This window comes from Strix uralensis, chromosome 8 (genome assembly GCF_047716275.1).
Source record: "Strix uralensis isolate ZFMK-TIS-50842 chromosome 8, bStrUra1, whole genome shotgun sequence".
In the NCBI taxonomy this organism is placed as follows: domain Eukaryota; kingdom Metazoa; phylum Chordata; class Aves; order Strigiformes; family Strigidae; genus Strix; species Strix uralensis.
Window position 1 is genome coordinate 31,550,543 of NC_133979.1, and position 12,569 is coordinate 31,563,111.

At 46.9% G+C, this 12,569-nt stretch overlaps 1 protein-coding gene across 7 annotated transcripts in view; it reads left to right on the forward strand.

The window, feature by feature from the left end:
- Positions 1 to 12,569, forward strand: part of LOC141946734 (uncharacterized) — a 100,054-nt gene that overhangs the window by 55,967 nt on the left and 31,518 nt on the right. For 5 of the 7 annotated variants that reach the window (XM_074877018.1, XM_074877014.1, XM_074877015.1 and 2 more), the window contains exons 5-7: positions 218 to 408; positions 1,730 to 1,847; positions 3,167 to 3,350. The gene's annotated coding sequence lies outside the window, so the exon portion shown is untranslated. The remainder of the gene's footprint in view (positions 1 to 217; positions 409 to 1,729; positions 1,848 to 3,166; positions 3,351 to 12,569) is intronic. The other 2 variants (XR_012629913.1, XR_012629914.1) reach the window with 1 other exon arrangement.

Here is a 12,569-nt window from a genome sequence, read left to right on the forward strand (position 1 = left end):
AGATCCCTGGGGATCCTGAACGTAACCAAAGGGTTTGCAGCATGAAGAGGGCCATAGATATCCCATCACTCCTTTTCTTCCTCCCTCCTCCCCTTGGTAAGGCTGTGGCCATGTTCTTATGCCCGCTATGTCCTCTTCTCTTGAAACAGGGGCTCAGGGGCTGAGCGCTGGAGAATGTAGCTGCTGTGGTTTGACTGACAGCACTTTCTTTCCTCAGTGATGGATCTCCCCAGAGTCTTCTCCCACCACATGAGACCTTGTGTACTGGATGAGAAAGCACAGGGCAGGTAATGAAGGAAAGGTGATGATGCTGGGCTACATCATGGTTCTCACCAGAAACATCTGCGCTTGGAGAGGTGGAGGATGCCACAAGCCCATGAGGCTGAGACCTGGCAGTGGCCTCAAGAGGTAAGAGCCAAACATGTGAATCTCATCCCAGCTATGAGACATGACAGCGCTGCAGCAAACACCGGCGTGTGAGGATGGCATGTGATGGCTGGGCAAGGGAAGGCGGATCCTTTTCATCTCTCGTTTAGGTACTGTTTGAGTCGGCTGCCGCAGTCAGGCAGCGTGGCTGCGGGGTCATATTTGGAAGGTTTTCTCAGCAGTGCACACATGTTAATGATGTTTGAGGAGTAGTTTCTGTGGGAGACCTGGGAGCCAGGCAGCTCTGCAAATCAGCCCATTAGTATTTTTAAAAGAAAACCTCCATCCTGTAGGAACTGCTTCGGCCTCTGGAGACATGCCAGCACTGTATCCCAGACTGCACTGCATCCGCTTCTCCTATTAGATCTTTCCCTCTCTCCTTTTATCCACCCCTTTTCCTTCCCTCCTGGCTAGAGCTTTCTATTGCTATTCTATCCAAAACACACTTTAGCTATTGCCTTCTGTGCTTCTCTTTCCTGGAAGTTTGCATAAGGATAGCTTGGCATTTTTTTTTTTTTTCTCCTTTCTGCTTTTGGAGCTAATCACCTTGGTGAAATTGAGCTGTAATGCAGTTGGCAGTGGTCAGATTGAGCTGAACGCGTGTGCTCCAGCACATACCCAGATTCTTGCATCAATAAAAATGAACACAGACAGCCGCAAAGCGAAAGAGATATCGCATGGCCTTGTTTAAAACACACTCGCGCAAAAGCGTGAGCAACCTGAACAAAAGCTGCCTGTCTCCTCTTTTGAGGTGGGTGAAAGACGAAGTTATTGGGCTTGATGTGCGCAGCGAGAGGGGGAGACTGCTTTTCCCCACCTCCTCCTCCTGCCATCCGCAGCCGTGCAGCAGGTAGAGGAGATTGCCTTTGGTGGGGAGGATTTATAGCTGTCGTGAGTCAGTCAGAGTGTCAGGGTAAATCAAGCCTGACGTTTTTAACATCTTCCCCACACAAAGGGGGGGCAAGGGGGAATGGAGGAAGCAATTGTAATTTTATGTCTATATTCTGCTCGACTAATCAAGGTGAGCAAGAGACATGCCAGCCAGAGGAGATTTTCCTCTTGTTAGCTTGATCGTTTCTTTGCTTTGGCTTTTCCCATGCTTTCCTGGACTACTATTGCAATCTTCTCTGTGGGGGAAGAAAGATCCATCTGATCAGTGATAGAGGCTTGTAGACAAATGGTTCTTGCTCCTCCAGACTGTCTCTTGTAGTATGTCTTTAATCAGGTAATCGAAAACTCACGGAGAAACGCATTTTGGCAGAGATTTGACTACATTTGGCCCTGTCTCCTCACTCCTATTCAGACCCCAAACCTACTGCTAGCCCTGAGATGGCACTGCTGTGGTGTGGTGTACCATATCCTCTCCTGGTCCCCTCCTGCCTCTCTCAGGAGCACCTTGCTCAGGTTGGATGGGCCTACAGGTGAGCTATGCATCATGAAGGGAAGCTAATTCCAGGAGATTTCCAACAGCAGCGTGGCTTAGGAGTTGTGCTTGGTATGCCTCTTGTCTTGCCTCAGGCACATGCTGCTGCAAAGCCTCCCTGTGCCTTTTACCTTGCTGCTGGTGCAGGCTGCCTCCTCTTGTCCCAGGTAGGCTAATTCCCTCTGGTGAGTAGGGAGAGGTAGGGAGGCAAAATAAATACATAAATAGGTGCCTGTTCCTCACCCTTCCTATGCCACAGTCCAGAGTATTGGTCTAAGATATCGAAAACATCCTGATTTGAATACTGGGATTAGCAGGGTGGTCTACCTTTTGCTAGAAGTGAAGATCCAGTAGACTGGGATACCTCGAGGCAGTGGAAGGGCTTGTGCCCCAGGGAAGGACCCTGGCAGCTTCAGTGCTATCTTCTAGGGCTGTTGGGAAGGCGAGTGAGGCAGAGCGGGCGCAGTCCCGAGCTGGAGCTGTTGAGCAGCATTAAAAGCTGCACACTGGGTCCACGTGCTGTCCACACAGGGCAGCATCATTAAAATTCCTTGTGTGCACAAAAGTGGGCTAAGTCATCAGCAGAGGGCAGGGAGCCTCTGAGCTCCGTGGGCTCATGCTGATTTACACCAGGTGGGGAACTGGGCCAAATCTGTCTCATTCAATGAATGATCATTCAATTTTTCTCTCTGCTATCAAGCCCTTAAACAAAAGCCAATTGAAATCAATGGGAGGCTTTAATCATTTTCAGGGTTATAGGCCTAAAAAATTGGATGCTTGGGGAAAAAGCAGGCATGGGAAGAGAAAGGGAAGGTAGAATAAATGCTGCTGTAACATTCTGGCTTACAATGTAAACAGATGCGAGTGAGAAATGCTTTAGTTACGATTCTCCAGCAGCCACAATTCAGTAAAGCTGTCCATGGACGTGTATACATTGAAGGAGCATCCTTCAGTATGTAAACTGCTCTATGGGTGCAAAGGGAGCCCATCCCTCTGTGAATCCTTTCTCTGCATGTCCTATTTCTATACATGATTAAGTTCACTGCTCTTCCATTGCAGTTAGGGTTCTTTATTAGTGGTAAGCACGTGCTCCACGGGATGGCTGTTACACACAGAAATGCAGGAAGAAGCACTGCCTTCTGCTCCCAGAAACCGGCAGGATTTTTTTGCAATATGTGGAAGAGGGGGGGGTTTAATATCTTGTCTAGCCTCTGGCTGTATTTTGATAAAACCCTTTGTCCAATGACTGCATAGTATTTTGCAAGTACGGCAGGGTAGATCCCCTTCAGACAGGTATTATCTGGCCTATTTTTACAGCTGAGAATTTGCAGCCTTCAGAGCCATCTAGGCGATGGCGCTGTCCTCACCTTGTGATCTCCTCGGCTGAATGAATATGTCAGGATCGGTCCTTTCAAATCCAGCCCCAGTTCGAACACAGCCCTCCAGTACGTCTGGGTACAGTTAGATCCTTCCTACCTCAGCCTCCCCATCCGTGTAACAGGTATGACAATCATCCTTTCCCCCGGGTAAACATTTCATTATGCGATGCTGCTGAAGTACCTCAGAGGGGAGAAGACCTACAGATAAGTCTGCATTCTCATTTTGGCTATATTTGTGTGCGTGTTTTCTGCTTTAGCTGCCGTTCTCTTGCTTTGCCTGCTCATTAGTTCTGCCTGAGTGCAGGACCTCTCCAAAAAATGCAGCATTGGCAGTGGGCATGAATTCTTAACAACTCCTGTCTCTAATGACAGAATCAGGGGCCAGGCAGTCAGTTTGCTTGCTGAGAGAAGGGGAGGCAGACTAGACCATAGCTCATTGCTGCTTTCTCTTGTTGTGAGGCGAATTTGCAAAATCATAGGAGTATCTGCAAGATATGCTCAGGTGTTGGCCTGCTTTTCGTGCTGCAAGGAGAATTGCTTGAGTTGACAGACAGAAAGAGATGCCTTTCAGCCTGTGGAAGGTGTTGAATTTGTTTTTAAAACTCACTCTGACCTCTCTCTGCTGCTCTACCCAAGAGATCAACAGAAGATTTTGGCTTTTGAGCCAAAGCTGGAAATCCTGAACCTGACTTGCCCAGTGCCCTGTTGTGCTGTCCAACTTAATCCAGAGGAAAAATATTAAACCCGTAAAAAGCCCCAAACAAAACAACACAGCAATCAATTTAAACAAAAAAATGCCAAGGATTCCGTTGTACCAAACAGGAGAAGGACTTCTCTTAATGGGAAGCTTAAAAATAAATTTTAGTAATATTTTTGTTGTCTTTCGTTTCTATTCTGTGCTTGCATTCAAAGATTCCTTGGCTTTTTGCAAATGCAGTTTTTAACATAAGTTAGCTTTTCCTTTCACAGGCTCTTTATATCTTGTTTAAGAAAAGAAGTCTTGGTGGGTTGGAATAGGTGGGAATGGAAAGGCAGGTGAATCCTGCCTGGGTGCCATTCTTTCCATTTCATTTAATGGCAGGAGTAAGAAGAAAGGAGAAAGAAAAGAAAAAGAAAAGAAAAAAAAGCAGTAAAAATCTTGACAGTTCTTTGAGTTTTGACTCTAAAAAGCCAAACTGGAGAAAATTAGAATTTTAGGTGGTGGTGGTGAAATCCTGATTTTTCATTTGGGTGGATTCCAGCTGAAATGTCATTTGGTGGAATTGTTTTGTTTCTGATGAAATCTCAGTATGCTGTGAGAAAATTTCAAGTTCATTCTGGGCTGTTCACTCCCTCTTAGAGCTCTGGTTATTTCTTTTGATTTGTCCTTGTTTCTCCTTTCCACCTCCATCCTTGCTGATGCCTTTTTCCACTCCTAATCCTGTTCCAGTAAAATTGCCACCACCAAGACAGTTAAAATGGCCATGAGGCATTTCCTTCCTGCAGGGACTAGTTGGGGTTGATAGCCCCAGAGCTATTGTCTCGGGCTGATCGAGTTGCCTCTGTTTTGCACATTGTTGCTGGAAATTTTTCATCGTTCGGCTCAAGGTACCTTCCTCCAATTCTGATATATGGAAAGGCGGATTCTGGCACTGGGATATTCCATGTGGCCCATGGAGGTCGGTCAGGTAGGCTGCATCTCTACCTGTGGTGACTGGAGAGTCATTCTGGCTTTGCAATAATTGAAGTTCAGCTTCCTTGCTACCTTTCTGTTCCTCTGTAGCTCAGATCAGTTAAATAAGTGAATAAATAAAAATGTTGGAAGCCGTTTGGGGAATCTTTGGAACCAGAGATCAATCTTTGGTTTGGAGGAAAGGGAAGAGAAAGCTGGGAAGTGTCCTGGCCAGGGGTGTACACTTTGGGCTTTGCTTTCTATCTCAGTCCCTTCCACATCCATGGGCCCAGGAAAAAGAACTGGTGTTCAGCCTAGTTCTGATAGACAGGCACATGCTGGAACACCAGCGTTGTACTCTACCTCTTGGCAGAGTAGTCTGAAAATCAAAGGGTGTCTGGAGTCTGGAGCTCTCTTCAGAGCTCTGGGGGAGCTTCTTCTACGTGAAGCCTGTGACATGACCTTGGAGACATGGCCTGCCCTTCCCTGGACCAGAACAGTCTGCAGAAATGTGGAGCCACCACCTTCTGTGGCATGCTGATGCTCTAGACCGTGGCTGAGGAATGTGATGCCTGGTGGTGCTCTTTCGCTGTGTTTGATCGTGACTTTTCTTTTGCTTTGTGAGGCTGAGCCATAGATGAAAGTAACTGGCTGTGTCTGTTCCTGGAGCCAGAGATTGGCTTTGGCAGTGCCACTCGAATGCGTGAGGTATGGCTGGAACTCCCAGTGGGGCTTCCAGAGCTACCTCAGCCCATAAACCTTGTGGCTCCTTTAGGCACAGGCTGAAGCTCACTTAGACCAACTCCACTCTGCATCTAGTGAGTGTCAAGCTGCCCTGCCCATTGAGCAGCAAAGAGGACACCTGCTGGGAGGAGAACAAGAAGACAGAGGGCTTAGACAAGACTCTCAGCCACCCCTCGCTGAAATGTCTGAGATCATACTGGAAGTGGCTGGGGCCTGGCAAAAGTGCAGTGCATCCCTGACATGAGCCACAGGTCCAACTCTGGGGTGAAATATCCAATATCCGTTTGTAATGAAGTCTTTGGGGCTCTCTGCTCCGCATCTTGCTGGCAGGCAGTTCCCTTCTTGTCTGTGTACTTCCAGCTCCGCAAGAAGGCGTGTTGATTCCACATTCCACTTGTTCTCGAGGGCGGCTTTTGAAATCCTGTCGTAATTATTCACGAGCTGTGATTGGAGCCCACGCTCAGAAACACTATTTGCATCCAGGGAGGATCTGATTATAATTGTCGCAGGGAAGTTTGTTTGAGACAGATTCTATGTCAGCTTGAAATTTCTTGATGATGCTCCTTGGGCAGGAGAACTATGCAGGCACAAGGTCCAGAAAAGGGTAATGAAAGGGAAGGGGGTGTCAGGCTTGGGTACAGAAATTGCTTTTTCTTCAGAGTAGATGAATGTGGTAGGACTGCTTAGCTGAAAAAAGAGCAGAGCAGTAGAAACTAGGATTATCTGGCTGATCTTCAGGGTACCACTGTTGTCTTCACCCTGAAGTCTTGAGAAAGATGCATGTTTTGTTCAGGATGGTTGATTTAAATCACCCATTTTAATCATGATTTAAATCAACAAGCAGGAAATCTTGATTTAAAAACCACATTTTAATCTTGTATTTTAAAGTTCATTTCCTAATGAAACATAGTTTCTCATTGGTTGGCATAATTTGGTACTATTTTTGGCAAAGCAAAAGGGGACGTGACACCCATACATATTTATTGGGCTGTATAGCTTAACATATATCTATTCTGATTTGGAACTTTTACATCTTGTTATTACATTGGAGAAATGGAAAACATGTAATTTCTGATTTATTAGACATGGCTTCTTTTTTACACTTGTCTCAAGCTATATGAGGACAAAAATTAAAATGCAATTAAAAATGCATGAAGAAAGCATTCTGAAAGTTTGTTGTTGGTATCACAGAGCAGAGGGCTGGAACGAGCCTCTGCAGATAATCTACTCCGTACGTTGGTATTGAGTCAAGATCAATTATAACTTTTCCCTCTGCACAGGTGTTTGTTTAACCTTTCTGTAGATGTCTCCGGTGAAAAATTCTGCAGCTTCCCTGGTATCTGTTCTAGTGAAGAAGTTCGGGGTTTTAGTTGGTTTTTTTTTTTTTTTAATGTCGAAACTTAAGCTTTCTTTGCTTCAAGTTAAATTATTTCTTCTTCTCCTGCCACTGTGAACACAGAGAACAATCGACTGCTGTCTTAATAACCTGCTAGCTATTGGAAGATTGTTATGCCTCTGTGCCTCAGTCTCCTCTTTGTTTTTTCCTAAGCTGAATGAACCTAGTTCATTTAACCTTTCACTGCCAGTTCTTCTTCGTAAAGCTGTGACTGTTTTATTTCTCCTCCTCCAGACTGCCTCCTGCTTTTTTCATCTCATTCTGCATCTGCAGTGAAATGACTTTGTGGATGCTTCAAAAGGAGAAATTGCTTGCCGCAACGTGTAGGCAAACTGCGGAACTCATCGCTACAGGATACTGTGGATACTAAAGATTAGATGGGTTTGGAAAGCATTTAAACAGAGTCATGAAAGATGTTGCTGGAAGGCCTTGTGAGATGGGGATAAGCGAGATGCAGAGGGAGGAGGGGTGAAAAGCTACTGCTCAGTCCTGTGGTTTCATTGCTGGTTTTGGGGTGCTGCTAGCCCTATGGGGGTCATACTGCCACAGGTGCTCTGTGTCCATGACGTGCTGTTGCGACATACCAGGAGCCCATCACACTGCTCTGTTTCAGAGAATTGCTGCGATGTGCCCACATCTTCCTCCCTGGAGCTCTTCTTTACAGCCTTTCCAGCTTTTCCTAGCTGTGAGAATGGGGACTGTCTCTGACTCTAGCGCACTGGGAGTCAGAACCTTGGAAAAGCTGGATGGCAACAGGAGGTGTACGAGTTTGTTGGGATTTGCATGTTAACCAGAGGCTGCTGGAGTAACGTCCTCCTCTGTCCGGTGACAAATACGAGTGTGGCGTGGTGATGGTAACTTTGCCGGAGCACGACGGTGGATAATGCTATCCCAGCCAGGGCTGTGCTAGCGCTGTAAACAGCCATTGGGAAGCAAAATCTCTCTCTTCCCCAGAATGTACTGGATTCAATAGCTCTCCTTTTATCTACTCAGAAAGTGCTGAAGTGTTTCCAGCTGCTCTTCAAAAGCAATTCTGCACTGCCCAGAGGGGACTGTAATTCACGTGGGGAGCCAGGAGAAAATGATGTTACTCATCTCGGCGGAAGTGTGTAAACCACTTAACTTCTGGCTTCAGCTCCTGAGTGAGATTTAAACATAAGGATGGGAATGTGGTTACACAGACTCTGTGGGTCACCAGCGGGGTAAAGGTACACTGGGAAGCCATCACTTTTGGAAAGGCAAGGTTTGAGGAGAGCACTGCTTAGTCCTGTAGCGTCTTCAAGGGTGTTCAGAAAGGTAATTGCAGTCCTTGACTTTCCTGTTTGCTGAGACCTCAAGATGCTTTGTGGTTTTCATGAGAATGCCCTGTTACTGAAGGTCTTTTGAGAACACTCCCTCTTTGCTTCCGTCCCTTCTTGGGCTTCCAAATCCCTTTTTCCTTTTCAGTTCACCCTGTGGAGGGGGGCGCTCTCTAGAAAAACCCTGCCTAGGTTTAACTCTGCTGAGGCCACTGGAGTACAGCATGGATGGAGTAGGTCCACTGTTCCTTGGGTGAGAATGAGGCCACTTCAGCATCTGTGGGGAAATCTGGCATGTGGCTACTGGTGGGCTGAGGATGGGCAAAGCAAAAAAGCTGCTTGGCATCTTCCAAATGATGCTCCCAGGAGGACGATGGGTCCCGAACGGGCTCATCACAGGTATTGCATCCCCTGCACCTCTTGAAAAATCTTTGCGCTAAGTGATGTCTTTGTTTCAAGAAATAGTAAAGCTGGGCAGCTTGGAAGCCATGGGCTTGTGCTCATCTTCTCCCTGGTGTTCATGTGCTTGGCAGTGTCTTTGCTTTTGCTGAAGGAGCGTGGATTTGTTTTTAACTCTTACTGCTCTGTGAAAGTAGAGAGCGTGCAGAGAAAGAATAGGTTTGCATTTTGCAGGTAGGGAGGGGTGGTTACCAAACCCCACTCCTCTTCTTTAATCTTGGGCGCTGAAGGTGATCAGAGCTTTTTATATAGACCTTTATCTGTTGGCAGCTTAATTAATGGTCTCAGAAAGCTCTTACAGAACAATTGATTTTATCCAGTTCTGTATTGTTATCTCTGTCCTGTTGGCACCCAGGTGGTTGCACAGCCAGTTCTTGGGTGGTGAAAGCTGGTCATGACTTCCTTTCCCAACCCTGTTTTTTATCCATAGGTTTTTGGATTAGAGATTTAGCTTTAGAGAGAAAATAAAATCTTTGCTGTCTGTAGCTGTGTGGGGAACACGTGGCTGCAGCTCTAACAGCCTTAGAGTATGAATGGCACAGGGCAAAGAAAACATGCTCAGCATTGTTTCCTGGCTGCCTTGCCTCACTGTCTCTGCTCCACACCTGACCTGAGGACACACGTGAGAGCAATACAAGATGTTCAGCCTCTTGTCATGTTGTGTCTTTTCTTTGCCTCTGGCCTGAACCTAGGTCTTTCGGTTGCTAGTTCCTGCAATTTTACTGGTAGCCCTCCTGGTGATACATGTCATGTTGAACTCCCGTGTTGTGGGAGCATGTGACAGAGAGAATCACAGCTCTTATTTTAATAAAACTTAATTCCCCTGCCTCCATAAAAATATCTATGTAAGATGACACAGCTGAGCCCTCAGGTCTAGATATAAGAAGGTAGAAGGAAGATCTCCCCCCGAGGTGTGTGTGTGTGTTTAAGCGCTTTCCTGGTGCGGGAATGTGGACTCCTGGGGTTGCTGGATTCGCTGAGGCTGCTGCAATGGAGATTGCTGGGGTGAACTGGGGTTTGAAGACAATTGAAGTTGGCTGTGAAAAAAAAAAAAATTACCTGAGTTGTCCTCCAACTTCATACTAGGTTGGGTTTTGCATCTTCTTTGCCAAGGGAAGAGGAAATTCATAATGGCAACTAGGGCCAGAGCAGGCAGCTTTAAAACTCCATGCAGGTCCTCCCCCTCTCCCATCCCTCCAGCTTTCCTAGACACCTGCTTGCTCCCCTTCCACCCACCCAGCGCACCATTAAACCAGCGGCTCATCACCTGGTCAGTTAAGCACACCCACCTCTGGTGTCGCTGTCTGTCCCCATACCCTTCCTACACCATCTGTGACACTGTAGGCATCGTGGCAGACTCCTTTTTGGAGCTAAGGGCAGTTGGGTCAGCTCCTCCTGCATGTGGTGCTCTGTAGCAGAGGGAACTACTTCTCTTTTTATTAAAGAGTGATAAAATACACCAGCACACATGGTAGCATCTCCATACAGATGAGTTGAGGGTCCCTCAGGCCTGGAAGTGAGCTGAACCCTCCCCTGTGCCCTCACAGGCCCTGGGACAATTAAAGTTGACTTGGCCCCATGTTTTACACTGGCTTGGTACCTTAGTGGGTCCTTCTGGTGGTTAGGGGAATGCTGTTGCTTTGTTTGAAACCCAGAAAGGGTTATCCAACCAGTTTGGCTTCCTGCACGAGTAAGTGAGAGAGCCCCAGAAATGTAACGGGCTGCTCTCATGGGCAGCAGCTCATGCTTGATATTTATAGAGGAATGGTGCTTTGAAAAGACCCCATTTTTTAGCCTCTCCTGCTGTTCTCTAGCTAGGGCTGAGCCATGCTGTTAATAAGGGAAATGCACACATCTCTTCACAGTAAAGGCAAAAAATAAAACCCTTTTGCTTTCCTTCCCATCTCGTCAGGAGCACCCTGCTGTTCCCCTCTGCTTTCTTCCCATCTCACAAAGGGAGTGGATTCTCTCTCGGTTGTGCCCCTCACTGGATGACTGTTGCTGAGCATGTCCATGCAGCCATACTATATCCCTTCAACTGGCTTTTAATAGCAAGCAGAAAGTAAAGTGCAATGGTTTGGGAGAGAGGGGGGAATTTGGAAGATCTGGGGTTAAGTCTCTCTTGTGCTTTGGATTTACTGTATAGCCTTGGAAAAGTCACTTCTGTGCATCTGCTCTCTACCTGTAAGCGTAGCTGCTGTCTGAATCAATGTGGTCTGGTCGACTTCTTTAGTATTAAGTGGTAGTCATGTGTCACTTTTAACCATATTCCATCCACGGAGGAAAATATGCGGGTGTTGAAACAAGGGTCACTTTGAAGCTGAACCTCAGATGTTTGTGTTTCTCAGGTGCTTTCAGTAATACGACCCATGCTTTATGTTACAGGCTGGAAATACTCCAAAAGGCTATTTTGATCCCTGATAGCTTTAATTGAGAACCAGTCCTTGCAAAATGAGCCTGACACCCTGCACTGTGTTGTTCTAGTGAAAATGTGTTTCTTAAGCTTTGTGGCTGTGCTTTGGATAGGCATTTGTGGTCTGAGGTGTGCATAATCTCTGTCACCAAAAGAATGGGTTCTCTGGCTCTGCGGGACTTGTTGGATGTGTGTCGGGATTCTGCTTTCATTTTTTGCTCTGGAAAATCACCGGCCATGCAAGGATCTCTGATGAGAAAATGCTTGGTTCAAAACTCGGAGGGACACTCCATGGTGAACCCATGGGAGAATCCTTTTCCCAAGTCTCCTCCTGTCTGCAGGGGCTATTAGGAGATTCATTTATGCTGCTCGAAGCCTGCAGGTTTATAAACGTGGGCTCTTTTCTTCACCTGAGATGAAAGGAACAACTTCTATTTGATTTCCTTTGGGACTTGGCTGTCTCTATTCCTCAGTTCAGGAGTGTAGCAGTGGGGAGAAGAGGGAAGGGGGGAAAGCCAGGAGACCACCAAGAGGGTCTTGGTTTGTGCTGGACTAGGAAAACCTGCACTGTGGCGAGGATGGGCAGCAAATCTTGTAATTACATACCCAGTAAAGCTCGTGCTGCTGCAGTGGGGGTTTCCTGCCAGAAGGATTAGCCCCATTAGAGCTCTTGCTGCAGCATCCCTGGTGTAGGTGGGTGGATGAGGAAGGGACCGAGGACATGATTTGGCTCTTAGACTTAGGCTGATCTACTTGGCTTTGGAAGGTGGGGGCACGGGCCAGCTTTACCTGGGCTGGTGCAACTCAGAAGAACGCTGGCATTTCTGAGGCCTCTGAATCTCACCAGCATGTTGAAGATGCCTTTGGGCTTGCGACTGAGTGATGTTATCACAAGGAAACCCACTGTGCCTGAGAGTTTGCAGAGCTCGTTGCAGAACTGCGGCTCGAGAAAACAGGTGGGCTGGCTTCTCTCTCCATTTTTTTTTCCTATGCCATACTTAGGAATATTCAAGTGTTCCTGAGACCTGTTCAGGTCTGAGGCTTCTTGGTCACTCCATACCTGGTGGGGTCACTTTCACCTTGCAGAATGGATTGAAAGGCTTTTCCGCTGGAGCTCCTCACCCTCCTGCACAGGGATCGAAGGGTTGTGCTCCTTGAGTTGTGAGACAGAATGACTGCAGGTGCTGGGAGAGAGCAGGAAATCATCTCTGTAAAGCTGTCCAGAAAGCCTTGAATTCAGGTACAAGCCTCATGTTTATAGGAACATAAAAGGAACCATGGAAACTAAATATGGATCAGAGCACCCGCAAGTAGAAAAATCGGAGGGATTGCAGAGTTACCCTGATTTCTCTGCCTTCGGATTTGCTCTGCTGGTTTCAA